We start from the raw sequence: 20,671 nt of genomic DNA on the forward strand, positions 1-20,671 counted from the left end.
TTTAATCGCCTTTCTCTTTCCAGCATACGCACGCTTATGGATTGTTTTCAAACGGAAACCGTTTCCGTATGAAGACAACAAACAAAAAATCCCATTTGATCTTGTTGCTGGAAAGAGAAGGGTGCGATAGCCTTATTGTAACAATTCTACTATAGCAGTATCCGCAAATCTTTTTATAACCTTCTTTTTTAACAGAAATTCAAAATTCTGCCTGCTTAAGAATCCCACGAAATAGCAGAAAAAATCCCAGATATTCGTGAATAAACTCATGAACCGGTTCAAAGAGATCAAACGTAAACGATTTTTCTGTGACCGTTGAGATGTGCTGTAAAGTGCAAACTGTACACTGATTTTTACCCAGGTAGTACAATCTACAGAAATCATTCAATTTAACTATACGAGCTTTTCGCACCAGGAATTCAGGAATGTATTTTGTTTTGTGTGTCAAAACTGTTTCAAAGTATTTCAAGTCCTCAGCATGGCTCTCATGTATTATTATTCCGGTTGGCCGGCAGCGATGGCGTTGCCGACACCATCATTATGCACAGAATAACAGCTCTTCATGAAGCTTTTGATAAATAAGATGTCAGCCGAATCCTGTTAGCAACTGACGTCCATAGACAACGTTAGTGAAACGAGTTAGCATCTATTCTGCGGCTTACCAGATGGTATCCTTTGGGAGGATATGTCCTCCTTTTCCATCATGTCATGTGTCCTCCTTTCCTCCTTTAGGCTGAAAATGTCCTCCTTTTTCAAATTAATCCAATATTTGAATTGAAATCCATTAGTTTTCTGATTATTTGTTCGTTAAAATTTCTAGCTATTTCTTAGTGTTTGCAAATTTTCAATTTGACGTAATACCTGTTTGACGTACGTTTTTCTCCAAGAGTTCCTTTACCAGTTTTCACTGAGTTCCTCTTAGAATTACTACGGAAAATCATTCAAGGGATTAATGTTCATTATTCAACAGATTTTCCCTAATGTTTCATTAGGCTTTCTGATTCTGATTCTGATCCATCAGAAATTTTTTTCTAAAAATCTCTACGTACTTATTACGTAAAAAAAATTTAATTGTTAGTGCAAATTCATCATCCACTTGTTCATTAATAATTGGTTTAGGATTTTCTGGAAAAACTGATAATTTCTTCAATGAATTGATACACCAAAATTGTTTTCAAAAACAGCAAGCAAAGAATTCTTGCCAGAATTTTTCAAAGAGTTCATCGACAGTTTTTCCATAGTTCCCTTTAAGGTTAGTCCTAAGGTTTCTATTCAGATACCTTCAACAAATCTTTCAGAAAATCTCTCGGAAATTCTTCAAGGATTGCTTGAAAAATCCGCAGGTAAAGTTATTCAGGACTTACTGCAAAAAGCATTGAATGATTCTTTCAAATGTTTGAAAAAAAAAAATATTTTAAAATTTCTTAGAAAATGCCTACTTAAGAACATTAAAAAAAAATCAAATTTTCCTTTAACGTTTTTAGCGGAATTGTCACAACAGTTCTTTCAAAAACTCTTCGATGAAAACACTCAAACACTTCCCGAGCGATTTGTTCAGTGATTTCTTCAGAGAATTATATTATTGTTTCCTCTGAGATGTTGTCCTAGAATTCTTCCGAAAATTTCACCAGAGATTTCATGTATTTTCCAAATTATTTTAAAGGATTACAGAAAGCATTCTTGAGCTCATAAAGAAAATCACCAGGAATTCTATCAGGTATTCTTCCAAGTTTTAGAAATTATTCCATAAATTTACCCGAATGTTCATGATTTCAGCTTAAATTGAAATCGGAAAGATTTACTCAATTCCGGTTGGAAAATTCAAGAATTCACCTAGAATTAGACGAAATTCCGGACACAGAAAGGTGAAGTTTACTGAAGGATTTACTACAAAAAATCTTGTTCTTTTTTATTCGTCGTTTATAATGGTCATACAATGATGATTGGTGTTAAAACAGATAGAATGTACGTTAAAATTATTTTTATCTTGCATGAACTCCGACGTTTCCTGATACTAGGGTGAACAGATTGATATAGAAACATTGTTTTCGTACTTGTAGAAATTCCAAACAAACTTTGTTGAAGGGAATTGTAGTGAACGAAAGATGATTCAATAAAATTCACGTCTGATCGCTTCTACAATAGTCAATAGCAGGAGTTTTCAGCCTTTTTGGCTCGCGGAGCACTTTTTAAATTAAATTGTTGCGTGGAGCACCTGTTATTCATATCCGTTTGAAATCTGACTTTTTACACACTTAAATCGAGACTGTAATTCCCACTAAAATCTTGAAGTGAGATTTATAGTCAATGACAAAAGTTAAGTAACCAAATGCTGATTTTCCATACAACTTGCCTAAGTTTGGAGCTTTGTATCTCAGCTTCTGGTAGTCCTAATTGAATGAAATTTTGATGATGAACTACAAATAACCTGTAATTTTGTGATTACAAAGAATTTCAGAGAGTTGTTCGAAAACAAAAGTAAGTATCGAGTTATCACAAACGGGTGGTTGGTATTTCCTGTAAATTTGCGTAACTTCTGAAAGTGAATGATTTCGCCGAGCAAACCAATCGTTATTCAATTTATTCTCTTAATTCTATTCTCAAAAGATGTTTTATTCGATTTAACAGGCTTTTTTATTTTTTTGAATTGAACTATGTCAATTAGGCATCTCAGGAATCATGTTTGCTCCAGGGAGGAGCTGGTCAGGTACTGAGTGACAAGCCTTACAAGATTTTTGAAGTCTCACATAAAAAGTTTGACAAGAGGGAAACCAAATGAAACTATAACAATTTACCTTTTTGTCAAGTATTTCAAAATTAGTGCGTTGTGGTAGAATTACTTTGGTTAGGAACTTCCGACTTCAAATTTCAGTTCGAACAACTGAGCGATTTTCTACAGCGAAATATATCTTTTTTGAATCTTTAATAAAAAGTTAACCAAAAGTTCAACACTCAAGAAAATATAGTAATGTTTCGATTTTGTCAGCCCCATGCCGCATTTAGGGTTGACAAAATTGGAAAAGAGCTAAAATCGGGATAAAATTTTTCGACTGGTTTCAAGTTTTATTTTAACTAAAGGACTTAGTTTTATGATTATGTTAACATAAACATTGTTTTTTACTTCCATTTTCTATTTACCGTAACCCAAGGTAACATAGATAAGTTTCTTTGATATTTATTAAGAATTTCAAATTTTAAAAATTCGATCTTTAGATGATTGGATAGACGTGGCCAAGGGCATAATTGACTTTATGCACCCACTATTGCCAGTATAGACGTGTTTAGTCTTATTAAAAATATATATAAATTTTAGGCTGACAAAATCGGGAACAAAGGATGCTAAAATCGGGGGTAGACAAAATCGGGTCAAAAAGGGTGCTAAAATCAGGGGTAGATAAAATTGGGGGTAGACAAAATCGGGGGCTGACAAAATCGGGTTATTACTGTATTGCCAAATCCGTGAAATATTACTACCGTGTCCAAATTCTGACCATTATCGAAGTTATCTCAGTTGTTTTTTTCGACGGGAAAAAGTGTCCTAACAAAACTTCCAAATCCTGAAAATTTAAAATAACTCTTTCGTGGAAAATTGGATCTAAATCCAGGAAAACTCAGTTTTGCAGCCAAAACTGTCCCATACAAATTGTCAATTTTAGTGTTCAAACTTTCTGGAACAGAATATTTTAAACCTTTCAATTACAAAATGTTAATAAAATTTTGAATGCTTTCGTCATAATATCCGAAGTACATGAAATATCGATAATGATCGAAATTAGGACACCATTTTTTTAAGCAAAAAGTTAAGATATTTCTTAGCATTGATACAAATTTTCAAAACTGTCGCGGAGCAGCAGACAAGGGCTCGCGGAGCACCAAGTGCTCCGTGGAGCACGATCTGAAAACCGCTGGTCAATAGAATGACGTTTATCATCTCGCTTCGTATACGCCACCAGCTTCATCCACGAATCTCTTTCTTCTAGCGCAACGATTACAATCGTATCACGAAGTTCGCTATCTCCGAATCCCATGTCGACCTCAACGCCAATCGGTTGCCAATCGTTTTTTTCTAATTCGTGACTACGAAATAAAAAGAGATTTTCAAAGCACTCGCACTTATGGAAAATCTCGTAAGGAACCGCCATCGTGTGCGTGAAAAAAAAGCAAAAAATATATCTCTCCTTGTTTTTCTCACAGAAAACCGAAGAAAACATCAGCAGCTTCGTAGTCCCGAATGCGTCTCGCTTAGGGGAAGACGGGGTAAGAGCGCCCGCCGGGGTAAGACGGACCACCTTCAGTTTGGCATGAAAACGGCGGTTTTCTTGAAAATATATCAAGGACTTGGCATAAACACAATATTTTAGTCATTCCGAAGTATTTAGGGTGTTATTTACATCAAATTTTTCATAATAAACACCAAAAACAAAGTTTTTTCTCGTTGATATTAAATTTGATCTAAATTTGACAGATGTTCATTTAAGGATTTCGAAAAGGAAATTTTTGTAAAAACACTGCAAATTACCCGTCCGTGCATTCACAGAAATGTGAAATATGCTCCAGTGAAGCAGAATATGAATAGTAAATGTTTAACTTTGAAATAAGGCTCTAATTGTGAAAATTTCATAAGCGACCACTGTTGATGGGGTAAGACCGCCACCCCTAATTTATACCAAATGAAATGTTTGAAACATTTTAAAAGTTATAATTACGTTGTACATTACTATTATAGTAAAATTAAATCAATTTTGTAAAACAAGCCAAATCCGCATACTTTTACAAAATATGGGTGTCTCAAGGTGATGGTAGGTATATATCTAAGTTCTTAGAATTTATTAATCGAAAAAATAATTCAACACTCAAGATCATCAATTTCGAATTAATAAAACATTATACTTCTTAAAGTCATAGTGAATTGAAATATTTTTTTCGCAAAATTGTGTACGAAATTCGTGGTGGTTGCTTTTACCCCGTGGGTGGGCGGTTTTACCCCGTCGCTAAAAATAATCGTGATAAGAAATCGCTTTTTCAAGCTTCAGGAAATTAATAAATTTTTACAAATACAACACCTGTGAAATTTTTTGATCATGCCTAAGGCTTCAAAAAACGACATACAGCGTTGGGGGTCGTCCATAAATGACGTAGCATTTTAGGGAGGAGGGGGGACTTCACGAATTTGTGACGACGTGTGATGAGGGGGAGGGAGGGGTCCCAAGTAATGAACGTAGCATTTTGAATCATGTCGTTGATAAGAGTATGAAAAAAAAAATATATTGTGCTGAAAAAAATGACAAACAGATATTTTTTTTGAACTCCTTTGTTTTATTTATTGAACTTGGGTTATTCAATGATGATTCAGCTTGAAAATATCAATATGACAAGATTCAAATTTTCATTGTATTTAAGTCTAAACTAATTTGTTTAAAGGGACACGGGAGACCGTGTTATTTTCCCTATCTTCCGTCTCACTCTAACAATAATCATCAAAACTTTGTGGAAGCAAATCTCGAGTTTTAGTGATCCGATGAAGCTGAAAATTTATCGGGTTGTGCACTACATATATAGAATCATAGTGATACATTTTCGCATCGATATATGGAGTGGTTCTTGAGATTTGCTTCTTGAAATGGATAGGGTGATTATGATGACGTCCCGTGCGGCCTTAATTTGTTTATAAATAAACTTAGCATTCAATAAGTTAGTTAAAAATCAATGCTTTATCGACTTGGAAAACATTGCTTTCCAATTTGTTAACAAGACATGAAATCAACCATATTAGTTTTATTCGCATTTTCTGTCGAAGCTTAATTTCTACAAAATAATACAATATGCTCATTTAGAGAAATATTAACGTTACTATTGTAGAACAAGCTATTTATTTATTGAATTATGCGTTCAATTTTGCAGGAGATATCTACTCAATCAACACATTGATTTATTTTGGTATATCAATCCTCATGATGGAATAGCGTCGATAACAATAAGGACATCAAATTTGAGTGTCATCAAAATTGTCCTATTCAGTTTTCTAAATCATTCGGTAGTTCAGGGGAATGTTTTTTTATTATTTTTATTATGAGTATGGGGAACAATAATGAATTTTAGTTGAAATATTATAAAAGATGAATAATTTGTATAAAAATCGCTAAGATTATCTAAACATTCCCTATATTACAATTGTTATTTTTTCTCTTCCTGGTCACATTTTGCTGAATGGATATGTACTTTAATATAAATGACGAAGATCCATTCTAAATTAAGGCATTTTTTTAATAATATTCACTGAAATCAGTTTGTTAAGCACGAATAATAAAAAAATAATATAACGAAATTTCGGTTGGATATATTATAAAATATATTTCACTCTTACTCATTACTGTTGGCTTTATCAATCCGAATTATGGTTTTCACTTTTTTTTCTACATTTTCAGCTGGAAGCTTTGTTCAACAGCAGAATACTTCGAATTAAATTTAACCTATATAAACAGGAAACCAAAATTATATCACCTTAAGGTGAAGGTGAATCGAAGCCAAAGTTCAAATTTTCAAGAGCACGGATCTGGAGAGCCAAACATCTGTTTGTGCTGAAAACCTAATCGATTGGTCACCACTAGCTAGTGACCAATCGATTAAGTTTCCAGCTTAAACGGATGTTTTGTTCTTCAGATCCGTGCTCTTGAAAATTTGAAGTTTGGCTTCAATTCATCTTGATTTTAGCATATGATTTAAATTGCTTAGGCGGGCGGTTCTTACCTCGTCTTCCCCTACCGCCGTGAGCTTTCGTTCAATCTTCTCGTTTACACTCATTCGTTTTAGGGGTGTCTCATTCAGTGCGTTTTGGTTTTACGAAATACACACATAGAACTGTAGAAGTGGAATGCGAACATATTTGCATCAGAATTTTCATTAGAAATTATCCGTGCAATCTAGCAGAATTTCTTTCTTGACTTCTGGAATCTGATCCCAGAATTCTGCCAAAAAGCCTATAGGAATTCCGCCCTGGGATGGAACATGGATTCTGCAAAAAATGTTTTAAGGATGATTCTTACGAATTTCATTATGAATATTTTAGTAAATCCCTTTCCCCTTTCCAGTTATTTTGCTAAATATTTCTCCGCAAATTCGATAGCAAGAAACGAGTATTTGAAGCAGAATTTCCAGAAAACAATGTTGAAGAATTCCTGACGCAATTTGCGATGTACTTGTTTAGGAAATAGTTCCATTTAGTCTTTATATTTTTAATGAACTTCACGAAAGAATTTGTAATAATATATTTGGGATAAATATTTGCAGGAATCGACAGAGGCATATTTAATAGCATTGATGTCCCGCGTAAAAAAATAGTGTCATTAAAAAAACACGTTTAAAAAGCGCTTATTTTACGTAAACAAAGACCACATGTTTTTCGACGTTTCATGACCATTTGAATCATAATGTAGAACATTGCTTTGTAAGGAAAGCAAAATTGACTTAGGGTTCTTTACATTGTTTTTTTTTTTTAAATAACGCGGTTTTTTACGTTGTTTTTTGAAATAAATCGTGGCACCGTGTGAAAAAACATGTAAAACCGCGCAAAAATAAAACGCGTAAAACTTCGAACTTTTGAAAGGTTAAGATTTCTTAAGTTAAATCCGAAGAAAAATTCGAAATCTATTTGTGGTTAAAAAGTAGACATAGAAGGAATGGTTGTCCTCCAGGGGGAATTCACTTTGAATGTATGAACAATGTTACTTGACTAATTTTCCAAAGATTTCTAGCAAAAGTTTCGAATCCATCCTTCAATATTCGTTGATTAATTTGATTATATTAAAATTCTTCTAAGAATATCAAAGTGTGACTTGAGAAAGTAACAAATGTTTTAGAAACAAGTCAAATAATTTCAGAAATTTTCTTAAAAATCAAATCATAATAAGTTTTTTTTTTGAAAATGTAGTTAAGGGCTTGAGCGATATGTTCATTAATATGTCTTTTGCAGATTTAGGGATGCTGCATCTGATGCCATATTCAGAAATGTTTCAGCAGGTCACAATTTTTTAGCTACAGGTCGACAAAATTGTACTAGACACTGATTCATTGAAATTTAATCAAACTTTTTTTTGATCTTATACACCAGACATGCAAAATATGATTTTAACTTTCATTTTAGATATAATTTGATTGAAATTTCACGATTAAATTTAGTTCAAACCGATTTGTTCGACATGCTTGCCGTCTCCATACAAAATTCTTCGTTTCTACAATGCTTTTCGAAAAAATAACTTTATAGCATCGAAAGCATTATGAACTTTGTTTATAATAATTGTTATTCACAAGATGTTTGAATTCTGTGGCAAATTACAGGGTGATAATTATTTACTGTCAGTAAATTAAATGATTGTAGATAAAAGATGTATGTATAAATTTTAATTTCCAGTGTGCATCCTGTTTTGTACATCTATAACGTTTGTTTTGACAAAGTAAAGAAAGAATCTTTTTTTATTTACCTTAGTTTCAGTCATATGTGTTGTTTTAAAGGCATTACACCTGGCACGCACGTTTTCTACAGATATGTATTTTTGACTTAACTGCATTGAAAAAATTTCCTGATTGAAACAGCATGTAGCCATAATCTTTTAGACTTACTAGGGAATAGCATAAGACTAATTATGGAAAATTTTAGCGAAAAAATATGTCTTTTTTGGTTAAAATATATGCCTCTGAATAACGTGCGTAACAGTGCACCCCCGCTAATTTGAACGGTACCTGCAAACCATCAGGGTTCATTTTTCATTTGAACTTTCATTCACCCTAGAACCGTGTTTCTGGTTACCATTTTCACTGTTTTGTTTTGATTCTGCGTTCCGTTCCACATCATTCCATTTCAATTTACTCAGTTTCATGAGCTAAATGACGTTTGGACCATTTTTAATCTGAACGATATGCAAATTAGCGAGGCACAAATTAAAAAGTGTTCAGATTAAAAGTGGTCAAACCAACGGGAGTACCCGGTAGCTGGATATTAAGGTAAAAATCTATGTATAGTGAAGACAAATGTTATAGATGTCCAAAACTGGATATGCGCTGGTAATCAGAGATGCATTTTGAACTGAACGCGAGCCAAAAGGGAACTGAACGCATTCTAATTTTACAGAAAGAACCTAGTAAGCATTGAACTCTCGTGCAAGATTCTGCACCTTCACTTCAAAATGCACAATGAAGTTTAAAACCAAAAAACAAAAACTACATCAGAACATGTTGAATTCGTTCGTTACAAATATATAAAAAATACTGTTTCCTAACATCTTTGCAAAACTTCAGCATTGAAAAGTCGTGTATCTGCCATAACGACAATTTTCAATTCGTTCAATTTTAAGCTCGCACGGGTTCAAGTTTTTGAACTGCTCATTGTTCAAGCCTACTTGATCCCTCGTTCAAAAGTTTGAACTGGACTGCAAACTGAACACGTTCAAATGCAACACTGCCGGTAATTCAAATTCATACAACCATCTTTTTTCTATGGTTACTTATTTTACTGACAGGAAATAGTAATCACCCTGTAAGCGAATAAATTGCCAAACAAGCTTTCAAACTTGCATGCAAGTTGGCTGAAATAGTCAAATTTTGCATTTTCAACAATCAATATCTCAAAAACTATACGTTCTATGATATTTTTGAAAATGGAAATGTATTCGACAACTAATAATTTAGTAAATTGTGGTATTTTGGAGCTTGAGACAAAAAACGTGTTCCACAGTGTAATTTAACCTGTTTCTTCAATTAATTTTGCCGGTCATTATATGAGTTTTAGTCAATGCATGGATTTCTTTAGTGAATTCTTATAATTATCTTCACCAGCAGGATATCCTCTCAACGCATGGGAAATTTACCGCGCGATTCACCGAAGTCGGAACCGCTACCCTGATTATGTGTATGTCAAGTGAGGTTTTAAAAAAAACGTAACTAATGAAGAGTTTTTTTGTTAAGTTATGTAAATTGATTCGGGATATTTTTAGAATCTGAAAACTGTTCAAGATCAATGAAACAGTCATTCAAGTCATCGTGCAAAAGTTTCAGTTATAGTGTCGACTGTGAGTTCAGTCATAGTGATGACTTCATGAGGAAAGTAAAGCCGCTGGTCCCGAGATAAACTAATCTAGGGCTAAAAATCTGGTAAATAAATAGAAATCGAAAAAAAGGTCTGCCACCTTATCAAATGTTCGGCCAACATTGTCCATATCATCCGCGAAGCAAACAAATTGACTGGATTTCGTGAACATCGTACCTCGGCTCTCCGCATAACACCTTCTAGCGCGATATTGAACAACAGGCACCATCCGTCACCATGTCGTCAGTGTTGCATTTGAACGCGTTCAGTTTTCGTTTAAGTTCAAACCGTTGAACGAGGGGTCAAGTAGGCCTAAACATTGAGCAGTTAAAAAATTTGAACCCGTGCGAGCTGAAAATTGAACGTAAAATGAAAACTGCCTTTATTCACGACATATTTCAATTCGAAAGTTTAGCAAAGATGTAAAGAAACAATTTAGGTTCCATATATTTGTAATAATATGAATTCAGTATGCTCTGATGTAATTTTTTCGGCTTTTCAACTCCATGGACCAATGCACGAGTTCACTAGATTAACGTTTGAGCGGTGCCGAATTCACCCGTTATCATGGTCACATAAATAACACGGCACTGCTCAATGGTCAAAGAGTGAACCCTTGTCCATGGACCGATGCACGAGTTCACTAATTTGACGTTTGAGCGTTGCCGAATTCACTAGTTTCCATGGTCACATAAATAACACGGTACCGCTAAAACGTCAAATCACAGACAAACAGACGTAACACTTAGAACAAATCCCGATCAAAATCATAGTCACGATGACATGTACGCCCAATGCTAAAATCGGTGTGTTTGGCCGATGGACCAACAGATGGCGATAGTGTGTAAACGTCAAACGCGAACAAAAACGATGCGAGCGCTGCGGGTGGTGGATTGGTCACCTACCATATATTTGAATCGGCCGTTAAAAAGGTGGTCGATGGACATCGGTGAGAGTGTGACGTCTGTTTGTCTGTGGTCAAATAGTGAACCCATGCAACGGTCCATGGATCAATGCACAATAGAGTGATGCAAATTTTGAAATGTTTGCTCCCCTATGCTTAAACGATTTTAATGATGGTAAATAGAATCCTCCCAAAGTTTGAAATGATTCGGAAGAAATTTGACTGTGCACACGCCATTTGAAGTTTATATGGAGATTACTATGGAAAACGCCAATCTTCTGTGATCAGCTCTCTATCTCTCCGTCATAATGTTTTATGGAAAAGTGAACAAATTCTTCTAATGTGAAATCCTCCCAGCTACAACTTTGCCGAAAACCACTTTTTGATTGAATGTCAGGATAAATTGTTATTCATCATCATAAAGTTGGTTTGCATGTAACATGCTTCACCAACTGTTCGACAGGCAACAGTGGTGCTCCTGGCGGGAAGAATAGATCAAAGTGATCCAGACTACTATGTTCTACAGCAAAAAAACAGTGTTGCTCTGAATATAATTGAATGATCATCTCAGCATGATTTAGACTTTGTTATCAATAATAACAAATTATCCTTACGTCCCATCGAAATGTGGTCTTTGGCAAAGTTGTAGCTAGGAAGTTTTCATATGAGATGAGTGTGTTCACTTTTCCATAGATTATTATGACGAGCAGTTAGAGGACTGAACACAAAAGGTTTGTTTTTCCCATAGTAATTTCCATATTAACTTCAAATAGCGTGTGCACAACCAAATTTCTTCCGAATCGCTTCAAATTTTGGGAGGATCATTTTCATCATAATTGACATCGTTTAAGCATAGGGGAGCAAAAACTTCAAAATTTGCATCAGTCTAATGCACAAGTTCACTAATTTGACGTTTGAGCGGTGCCGAATTCACTCGTTGCCATGGTCACGTAAATAACACGGCACCGCTCAAAAGTCAGATAGTGAACTCGTGCATCGGTCCATTGCACAATGGTCGGGCTCCATATAAAGGGGCGGCCAAAACTACCAAAAACTTTTTTGAGATTTTTATGATTTTTTTAATTTTTAAATATACCTCATGTGTTATATTATTATGATCCTTAATTGAAATTGAACTTAATTAAAATTTCTATGACTTTTATAACGGCAAACCGGCTGGAGTCAAAAAATTTAAAAATGTAACAATAAAATAAAGCACAAAATTTATAATTGAGGAATGCAATATTTCCCCAAAGTTACCCACTATCTGAAAGCTTATGGTTCAACACTTCTATCGAGCATGAGGATGGAAAAAATATTTGGTTGAAGTTTTAATACTATTCAATAGTACACTTAAGTAATTTTGATGATTTTGAACATGAAAAACAACACTTGTCGCGTCATGTCGCCGCCATTTCGAATATTGCACATCAAAAAGCATCCTTAGATCTTACAAAAAACCTTTAAATTTTTTGCAGAAATTTGCTGATTTGCAAGTTAGAGTTATTTGAATAACTCAATATTTTACAAATATTTTGACGATATTTTTCATACAAAGTTAATATAAAATATATTTAACCACTATTTATACACATTTTGATCAAACTCGATCAAATATAAACAAAATTTATGCTCTCAGCCCAGTTCGATAACAATTTTATTATTTTTAAAATCTTTTTTTCAAAGTTATGTAATAGCATAGCATAGCATAGACTGACTGTACATGTCAATGGTTGCTACTCCGTGATTGATCCGAACCGGTAAGAATTGCACTTCGATCCAAATGAATAAGGGATGGGATTTTCCGCATATTCTCGAAGTGCAATTTTAGCAGCTCTCATATTGTTGATCAATAACGGCGCCGGCCAAGTCCTTACAGTCAGTTGGCAGTGGCGTAGCTAGGGGGGTGCGGTGGGTGCGGTCCGCACCGGGCCCCGAACTCCTAGGGGCCCCAAAATCGCGGTAAGAATTTATCGCAGAAATAAAAAAAATTGAAATAGCTTGAACGAAACTGATAATTCTAAGTCCCCAAAATCAAAATGCACATGGCACGGTGATATAGGACCCCTTGTTTATGCCTCATTTTTTGGTTATTCAGGGGGGCTAGATTTAAAGTGGACCGAGGGCCCCGGCGTGACCATAGCCTTGGGCCCCCACATTTTGGGGACCTTTACAAAAATAGTTTTGAGTTATTCCAATCAAAAAAGGTGTTGTTCAATCGACCTCACACACGATATGGCCCCGAGCCTTCTTATAGCTAATTGCGGCCTTGAAGAAGACTCAGGTTCAAACGTTAAAGATGTTGCGTCTGAACTACGGTCCTAGATTAATAGATTTTTTCTTCATAAATTATGATTTCTAACGATTAACTCAGTTTTATAGGCTCCGCTATTTTATACGGTTTGACCCAAGCAGATCTTTATGTTGATTTCAACCCTTCAGATATTTTCAAAAGCATAAATTTTGATTGGTTATCTGCTATTTATTCCAAAATTAATCCTTTAGTGATAACTCTACGAGAACCAGCAGGAGAAATACTGCGTGTTTGCAATGGGTAAAAATAATGTTTCCTTCTGGCACTTCTTCTGCTAATCTCGTTACGAAATATTTTAATGATTCCTCGACGGATTTCACTGAACAATCTCCAGTGATTTCTACATAAAATTGCTCATAAATCGATTTTTTTTAGGTATCAATCATCCAAGAATTCTTTTCAATATTTATCAAAATATAACCTCGGGTGACATAGATTTTATCAAAAATTTGTGATTACAAATATCCAGAACTTCCTTCAAATTTTCGTTAAACAATCACCAAAACATTCTTAAGAATTAGTTTTGGTATTCTTTCAGGAATTATAACCGAAAACTTTTACTGGTTTTCTTTCAGTGTCTACATTACCAACCAACTCAAGAAAATTTGTACATGTTTTATAGTGATTCCTGAAAGAATTACTTTAGACGAAAACCCGTTTTACCCTAGTACCCAAGTGGACGTAAATTGCTAAATGATTTTATATATGTTATTTATTAATTACCTTGTTGAAACTTGGTTGAGTTAAGTAATAATGACAACAAGTTGCTCCTGAAATAACATGGGAACATGAAATTTAGTTATTTTAATAACAAACATATAACTTTGAGTTAATGATTCGTTCTTTCTGACTTTAACATTATAATGTTTAGGCAAGAGCAAATTTATGTTATTATAACTATTATAATAAGTTTATCTAAGTGAATAACTAGTTTAGTAGTGTATGATTCGTTGAATCCGGATCAATTGTGTCTGGTTCGCGTTGTTCGGGTATCCGGTTTAGTTAGTAACCGTACTATTGGTATCGTGTGTATGCTCACGTATTCATTTCAAATTAGGTACATCTTTATCGTTTACCAAAACGTATCCTTCCCCAAGTAACACGTCAACATTTCCCTCCCATCCGCAAATTGACCTGCATTCGGACGCAGCCGGCTCCGGTATCCTTTGTTATAATAATGAGAGCACAAGTATTTACACATTGAGGATGTTACTGGTTCTGAGTAGCGTCTGTTGGTTACCTGTGTAAATAAAACTGTTTTTGAAATAATGGAGTAGCAACTACGGGCGGCCAATCATGCTAATTACTAGTTTAATCATTCAGCTATTCATCTTCTCTCGGGTAATTACCCATCTGGCATTTCTATAAGAGAACTCTTAAATTTCTTAAGCAATTTTTCAAGAAACTACTGTAGAAATTCAGATAATTTCTTTATAATCCAGTCCAGATTTTGTTCAAGGATTCTTCAAGAATTCCTACGAGAAAAAATCTAAAAAATTTGCAAATGGTAAACCAAGAATTTCTCTGATGAGACCTCTTAAGTTTTCTTCACACAAGGTACGTCAAGAAGTGCCTTCAGGAATTTTCTCAACTATTCCTTTACAAACAACTCCAGGGACTCTTCCACATTTTTCTTGTTATTTCAAATATACCTCTCGAGATTCCTCTTGGGATTTCCTACTGGTAACTATCTTATCAGTTGCAATTAATCCTCAGATCATTGGCAATCCTTTGGGATCCGTCCTTTATTTTTTCTTGGCAGTCCTTCTTGGATCCGTCTTTGACTTACTTCAGGCATTACTGGAAGTAATTCTTCTAGCGGTACATGCAGTAATAAGTCCAGATTCTGCTCAGTGATTCCACCAGATTTTTTTCCACCAGGATGGCTCTTAATATTCTGATACGAGTTTTTTTTTTAAACATTACTAGGAGTTTCACTTGAAAAACTGATAAGAAATTAAAAAAACTCCGACAGTCTTGCAAATATATGTTTTTACTTCAATGATATTTCTATGAGTATCACTGTAAATACCTTATAAAATAGAATCATTTTTTTGCGTAGAATTGCATAAAAACAAGAAAAAGTTTTCCAGTGAATTAGAATTTCTGGAATTTGTTAAGAGAATTCACCAGTAATTTTCCTTTAAATTTTGCCAAGATTTTTAACGACTTTTCCAAAACTATAACGAGCAATTACTAGCATAATTCTATGAGAGTTTCCAAGATATTCTTCTTCAAGTTTTGTCATACAAAATTTTAAAATTATTTCTTTGAACATCCTTTAAATAAAATCATACGAAAACTTCTGAAGAAGTTGATTAATTAGTTTTTCTTTGATTCCACAAAATTTCGCTCCAGAAATTACTTTACGATGAAAATCCTGAAGGTACATGATAATTCAAAAATAACATAATAACATAATATTTTCAATGGAGTTCATATTTTTCACCGCTTGGACTCTGCATTAGTAGCTTGACACAAATCTAATTTATCTCATTAGGTAGCTAATTTTCATGGCGTTGCGTAACTCTATTTCAAGGGCCCCCAAATTTCCGCACCGGGCCCCGAAAACTCTTGCTACGCCACTGTCAGTTGGGAAGGGTAAGGAACGTTACTGTGTAATGATCGTTGCTTCTAAAGACCGAGAATACCTCTGCATCTCCACAATCATCACGGGACAGGTTGATTAGTGAGGAAGGAAAAAGATCTGGGAGTCACCTTTGGTCGGTGATGCGATCCATGGATTAGGAGGGAAAATACGAAACTTAAAAACTAGTGTTGCATTTTTGTATCGCAGTAAAAATATATTGAGAGAAATTATAAAAAAAGTCGACATTCATAATATCGAACTATTCAGAGGTTATTTTTAGTAATGACGAAGACAAAAAGATTGCGTATTTTAAAAGTGTATATAACAGAAATAAGGGTATTGTCGACACATGTAATGACGAACCATTCAAAGTATGTTTGAAAATTAAAATAAAATTAAAAAAAAAAGTTACGTTGCAACAAAAAAATGTCTTACGTCGACATTCATAATGTCGAACTATTCAAAGGTTATTTTGATCAATGACGAAAACATAATGGTATATTAAGTTTGAATGAAACGCGAAAAAGTCGACACTTGTAGTGACGAACCATTCATAGCTTGTTTTAAAATAAAATAAAAGCTACTTATAGCAACGATAAAAATGAATTATCATAAGCATGAAACGATCTCACCAGTACTTCGTCCTCGGCTGAACACGAAGCTTTTCGCACTTGATCAACACAAACCGAACACGATTGGTCTTGACTCCGTTGCGCGTCCCACCGGAACATGCAACCAAATCAAAAGACCACGCACTATTGTCGTTTTTTTTGTCCGCACTCGAATGACGCGAACCGAACACGCTTTGTTTTGATTCCGTCGCGCGTTCCATCGGAACACGCAACCAAATCAAAAGACCACGCACTCTGCTCTGGCCTCTGTAAAGCACCGGGCAAACGAACGAAGCCACCGAAAACACACTCCGAGCGCGCGAAAATGAATCGGACTGCTTGGGTCTTCGCAAATCACTCTCTTTTTTTCAAAGTTATGTAATTTGTGAATAACCCCTTCTGAAACAAGAAAAACGTCAAAAATAACATATTCAGATTACATATTTCATCGATTAAATATGTAATCTGAATATGTTATTTAGGGGCCCAGATAGCCGTAGTGGTAAACGCGCAGCTATTCAGCATGACCATGCTGAGGGTCGTGGGTTCGAATCCCGCTGGTCGAGGATCTTTTCGTAAAGGAAATTTTCTCGATTCCCAGGGCATAGAGTATCTTCGTACCTGCCACACGATATACACATGCAAAAATGGTCAATCGGCAAAGAAAGCTCTCAGTTAATAACTGTGGAAGTGCTCATAAGAACACTAATCTGAGAAGCAGGCTTTGTCCCAGTTGGGACGTTATGCCAGAAAGAAGAAGAAGAATTTCATCGATTAAGGCGATAAAAATAGTTTTGGCCAAACTTCACTTTTTTCCGACCATTGTGCATTGTGCATTTTGAAGCGAACAGGCCTTTCATGAGTAGGTGCAGAATCTTGCACGAGAGTTCAATGTCTTCTAGGTTCTCGTGCAAAATTAGAACGCGTTCAGTTCACTTTTGGCTCCCGTTCAGTTCAAAATGCATCAATGCTTGTCGTAGTCCTCGGCGGGATTCAATCAAACTGGAATGCTCGCCTGAAATCTTCACACAATTCTGTACACCTTTCAATGTTGCTCTTATTAGTCTTGTGAGATTCCCGGGAAAGCTGTTCTTATCCATGAGTTTACATAACTCTATCATATAGGGCTTTGAAATCGATATCGATGAAAAGGAGATGTATTGCGACCAGGTATTCACGACATTTTTGGAGGATTTGTTTTGAGTTTTTTTTTTGAGAATTAGTGAAAAAAAAACCTGTGCAAAAACATTGAAAAACAAAAATGTTTTCGCAATTCAATTTTTTGTCTTTCAGGCCGAGGACCTGGGATCGAATCCCCACAAAAAAGTTATAGTGACGAACTTCCTTCGGAAGAGAAGTAAAGCCGTTGGTCCCGAGATGAACTAGTCCAGTTCTAAAAATCTCGTTAATAAAGACAATTTTTTTTGTGGTAAAAATGATACCGGTAATTGTGTCTAAAACATCATCCACACCATGCTGGACAGATTTTCCCAAGACGCACACCCTTTTTCCAGCAAATCCACAAACTCACAAATGCCACCCTCAACACACCTTCCCTAGTTTGTATGAGTGCCGGCGCCCTGTATATGAGGGAAAATCTCGGAAGGAAAATTTCGCTCATTTCCACACTCCATTCACGCACACTCATTCACATCCGTACGTTCGTTCGGTTCGGAAGTCCCTTGCATTCCACAAAACCGTGACAGAAGAACAGCCCAGACGACGACGGCAGACAGAGCGAATTTAAAGTGGCACACAGCTCTCGGAGGAGACGGTTCTTCGATTTTTTCCTTTGGTTTCGCGCCGCGGTTCGTTTCGTTGGGCCACACACAGAAAATTGTGGAAAATCTGCCCCCCTTTCGGTGGAAATCCCGGATCCTGGGTGTCCTTTCTGACCGGTGAGTGTAAATTGCGGAAAATCTGAATGAATTGCCGATTGCAACCCGAGTGAGTGTGAATCCGTGCGTTACAAAAGCAAAGTGTTATTGTAAATTGTATGAGCCGACTGGCTTTTGCTTCGAGGGGGACGTGCAATCGATATTCCGCCTGTTCCGCCGAGGTGAAATTGGGGCCGTGGGAAAACAAGAAAATAAAATCCTGGACTTTTCGCGTCCCATCAGAGAAGTGTTTTGCAGTTCGGAGATTTTCTTGCGGGGGTGGTTTTCGTCCGACTGACCGAACGGAAAATGGTGGATATGAAAAGTGACTGAGTGGGGGAGAAAATCGTGAAGTGTGAAGAAGGAAGGAAGGCAGAGAAAAATCAGACTTTCCTTGTGAAAACATGGCGAACCCCGGCAGACAGACAAAGGAAGAAGGAAAGTGATAACGCTTGCGGTCAACAAGGATACATACTGGATTCGCGGAAGTGGATACTGGGAAAAGAAAAAGGTATGTTGGATGTATTTTTTCCTTGGTAATAATTTAAATTAGATGAATTGCCTCAAAATGGATTAGGTGTTTTCCTCGGTAGTATTTGATTTATTGACCCTCATCTAGTCTCACCGGCTCTTCCAAGAATTTTTTAATGTGAAGCATAATTTGTGTAATTATATATCAATTTTAATCCTTGTATTATGAATGCATCCTTCATAGGTTTCAGAATCATTATGAGAGAATGCTGGAGGACGAGAAGGTGTTTGATAATTTTTCTGAGACAAAGGTATTGCATTGCAGATGTTCCTTATCTATCTCATGCCTTGAAGGCTGCACAATAAAGTATTCTCTTTAAGAAAATTTAAGAATGCCGTCGGATGGGTCTGCTCTTGATTCTGGGAGCTACTCAAATTTTTGATTTATTTGCAGCATTAATATACCGTGTTTGCCTCTGCATCTCCACAAAGGTTACTGGGAGGGATGATTGTTAATGGGAAGAATCGTTGGGTCAAAGGATTCACTTTGATAAACGATTAGACCACGATAAATAATTATTTGTGAGATATAAACATGCTAATATTTAAATATAATAGATTATATTCATTTGACATGAACAATATCTATGTAGAGAAAAATTATGCCGGCACTAGAGGTGACGAACCTTTCAAAGTTTGTTGAATAAAGTGAACCTTTCGCAAGTCTACACTTGTAGTGTCGAACCATTCAATGTTTTTAATTACAAAAATAAAGATTAAAAAAAGGAGTTTTTAAAAAAAATAGACATAAATAATTTAGGAATCAGAGTTTATGTCGACACTCACAGTGACGAACCTTTCAAAGTTTGTTGAAAAATCATATTTACGCCTCACCATTGTAACGATTAAAGGTGCAGTTATGCATATTTTATAGATAAGAAATAGTAGCATGAAACGAGCTCACCAATCGATCCGTCATCCTTGAGCAGCAATAATCCACTTTCAGCTTCACTCGGTTGCTCGGCTATATAAAAGCACTCAGAGAAAATAGGCGCGCGACCCGAGAGGGAAAACAACTGACGACTTCTCGGGCTTTCTTGACGCACTGCCCAGGAGTAAGCGTCAAGGTCGAAGGATCAAACACAACTCCTTGCAAAACGTTATTCTAATACTTCATAAATTGCGCTTAAAAATACTTTCAAATTACAAGAATTACACACAGTTCGAACGAAACGTGTAAATTTCTGAGACATATAATGCACATAATTGGAGCGTGGAATATCATGGGTTTTTACATGATATGTCATGTAAACTTCAATTATATGTCATGTAATTCAGCAGGATCCTAAGTGGTTACATGACATATAACACATTTTTACATGATTTAAGACTTAAATTTACATGACGTCAAGTTTACATCGCATAAGTGAAGTTTACATGACGTGTAATATTCATTATTTTTAACAGTGCAGTTTGTGTCAACTTTTGGGCTTCATAGCCATGCGGTTAGCAGCGTCAGTCGTTTAGGCGTATAGTGCAACGAAGCGTGGGTTCGATTCCCGCTCCAGTCGGTGGAAACTTTTCGTCAAACGAAACATTCATCACTGGGCTACTGGGTGTTCCGTGTTGTCCGTTGCCTAATGTTCGTGATTGTCCAGTCTGTGCAGCCTTTGGCTGAAGACGGTGTAAATTGTCTTGTTTTTTTTAACTAAAACAATCAAGTTACATTCAAAAGGAAGTAAAGTTGAAGTTCCATATTGCAAGGAGCAATTCTCGCTAAAACCAGGCCGCCATCGGCACCCATCGTTAGAATTACAATTTGATGT

This window comes from Aedes aegypti, chromosome 3 (genome assembly GCF_002204515.2).
Source record: "Aedes aegypti strain LVP_AGWG chromosome 3, AaegL5.0 Primary Assembly, whole genome shotgun sequence".
In the NCBI taxonomy this organism is placed as follows: Eukaryota; Metazoa; Arthropoda; class Insecta; order Diptera; family Culicidae; genus Aedes; species Aedes aegypti.